The sequence below is a fragment of the Anopheles aquasalis genome, chromosome 2 (assembly GCF_943734665.1).
Source record: "Anopheles aquasalis chromosome 2, idAnoAquaMG_Q_19, whole genome shotgun sequence".
Taxonomy (NCBI): domain Eukaryota; kingdom Metazoa; phylum Arthropoda; class Insecta; order Diptera; family Culicidae; genus Anopheles; species Anopheles aquasalis.
This window is the reverse complement of record NC_064877.1, coordinates 32,130,001-32,132,727: the sequence shown is the minus strand read 5'-3', so window position 1 is coordinate 32,132,727 and position 2,727 is coordinate 32,130,001. Positions and strand designations below refer to the sequence as shown.

The window sequence follows — 2,727 nt, the reverse complement described above, 5'->3', positions numbered from 1 at the left end:
GAGGGTACGCGTGCAGTCTGTCGCCACGTTGAAGGGGGCGATAACCGAGACGGACGTGAACTCACTGAACCAATCTGTAGCGAGCAGAAGAAACAACATGCGGAAACTCAGAGGAAACCGAGACCGCATGTGCATATGTGTGTGCGAGGCGGCAGTCAGGCTGGCCCAGAATCAAAACAAAATTTCGACAAAGAAACAACCGGCGGACCACCCGAAAGGAAGGGGCGATGCGATAGATTAAGGCGTCGAAAGCTTGATCCTTGGAACGAAGAAGTGAACCATCTCTCCCGTACGCTCCACTGTCCGCATGTATGTGTGGGTCAGCGCGTGCAGTCATGCAGTCCGAAGTGATAGCAAATGTGGAAGCCAAGCGAATCCTTGTGATTTTTTTTTCTTATACTTTGTTTGTGCACCATACTGCACGATTGAAACTTCCATTATTGAATACCTCTTTCCCGTTTTACTCCTTTCGCTACTCCTGGGAGTAGTGGAGTTCCAACGAAACCCATCTTAATCGTGAGCTTTGGACAAAAAAAAGTCCGAGTACGAGCGAGGGACTGTGCTTGTAAGCCACGTAGACAACGAGCGATGTCTGCTTGACCTTCTCGAGAAGATGCTGACCGTTTTTATTCCGGGTCCTCCACAATCCTTGTCCTTTTCTGGGAACTTCTCTTCCCCCTTTGCCGCTCTTCAACAGCCAGTCGGTCGGGGAATGGTATCGCTGGCAGCGTTAGCTTCACCATGAGTCTCACTTCTTGGCAGTTAAGATGTCACCGCAGTGCCGAGCAGAAGATATAGGAGTGAATGGATGAATCGCGCCCGGAGCTTCCGGGTGCTTTAACCGGAACCGGAAGGATTTTATTCACTTCTTTAACGGTTCTTGCTTTAATCTGCTGGGGGGTGCTGACGAACGAGCTTGACGAGATTTGGTTCACGGGTGGACGACGAGTCTGCCACCAAAAGCACTGGCACTTTATCACTTTTGCATGGTTTATAGCTCGCTCCCACCCGTTTTCTCTGGCAGCTTTTTTGGTAGCATCAAGCAGTGCTTTTTGTGTCATGTGCCGCGTAAATCAATTCACATAAGGGGCCACAGATCGCCATCGGATCCCGTCCATACACAGAGCGACACAGCGTACGAAGGTGTCTAAGTGAGAGTGAGTGTCTAGTGAGCAAAAGGATCAAACAAATGGTGCACCACCCCCGCTGAACCGCGGCGCCGCGTGAAATGAAAATCGAAAAGTGAAAAGTTCGTTCGCCGCGTCAACAGCATCAAGCGCTTGGTCAAGAGCGGCTGGCGTGGAGTGCACATCCTCGACGGTCTGGCCATCTTGTGAAAGCAACGACGAGGACGACCAGGACGACGAAGAGGAACACCGTTTGCTCTGGGTGAGTAGCTATTAGTTAATTAAAGTACCAACCAACAGCTGTGCAACCGGTAGCAGTAGCCTACCCACGGGCACCACGGTCGGTCCAACGAAATTAACTTCATGCGTGATTGCTTTCAAAGAATTTCAAGCATCTCCCCAGTCACCAGCAGGACCAGTGGGATACGAAACTCGAGAGCACGTTTGTCGAGAGGCTCAAGATGCACAAGAACTGCCCCGGCGTTGGCCGTGAATCTCATTCTTTTGTGAGTCTCTCTCTCTCTCTCTCTCTCTCTCTCTCTCTCTCTCTCTCTCTCTGTCGCCAGTGGGTGGCGGAGGGTCTCTGGGATCGTCACCTGTTGGACGAAGGCCACACGGCGTTGCGAGGAGGTGACGAGGTCTTAAGCATAATGGCAAATTTAATTTCGTGTAATTGGAGCTTCTCCCTTTCTGGTGGATTTCATTTTGCTGCCAAGAGATGGAATGCCACGCAAGATGGAATGGAATGATGGCGAATTCCGGACCGGCACGCGATGGACGCGGTGGAAGAATGATGTCTCGAGGACTGAGAGTGTCAGTGATTTCGAAAAAAGGGAGCTTTTGATTGCTTTCTGCTGTGCAGAGTGCGAACGGTTTCTTCACCTCTTGGTAGCTTCCCAACTGTCTGTAAATGTCTGTCCGAATCTCTGTGATAAATCTCGTGTCTCGTGTTTATCACACAACATTTCAGAGCCTCTGCTCAAAACGGAGGCTCCTTGGAGGATGCGAAACGAATGCCTATCTCGTATGTCCCGGCGATTCACTTCAATAAATCATTCAGATTTATCTCCGTTCGCTCTCGTTCGTTCGTTCAGGGGTGCTGTTAGTGTTTAAAGCTCAAGAACGCTACCTCCATCAAAAGGTGTGCAGCAACCTTGCAACCGGCACAAAGTATTGCCGCATTAGAATGCTTAACCTGCTTGGCCTCTGGTCTAACCTTAACCTTACGTGCTTGGCACCTTTCTTCACGGCGTGGCCATTACCATCCATCGTACGGGATTAAATCACCACCACCACCACCACCAGCCGGAGGGTGTACACCGTTCAGGACGATAGTAGCGGTGCAGTTAGTGCACTGATTATGCCTCTCCATTCGCTCACCCAACGCTCGAACTCGGGAGCAACGGGGATGCTTAAATCGGCCAGTGCGGTTGGTGGATAGCGGACGTGAAGTGAAATAATCGCCCAGGGATGGAAATATTTTATTCCTTCCAGCCCCGGACTGGTTTCTCCAGGACGGAACGAAACGGAGGCTGTAGCCGGCAACTGTGGCGATGGACATCCGTGCACACCGCCGGCCGATGGCCTGTGGATCGTGATA

At 51.2% G+C, this 2,727-nt stretch overlaps 1 protein-coding gene across 1 annotated transcript in view; it reads left to right on the top strand.

The window, feature by feature from the left end:
* Nucleotides 1-1,144: 1,144 nt before the first annotated feature.
* Nucleotides 1,145-2,727, top strand: part of LOC126573276 (uncharacterized) — a 79,343-nt gene continuing 77,760 nt past the window's right edge. The window contains exon 1 of the mRNA XM_050233258.1: nt 1,145-1,389. The gene's annotated coding sequence lies outside the window, so the exon portion shown is untranslated. The remainder of the gene's footprint in view (nt 1,390-2,727) is intronic.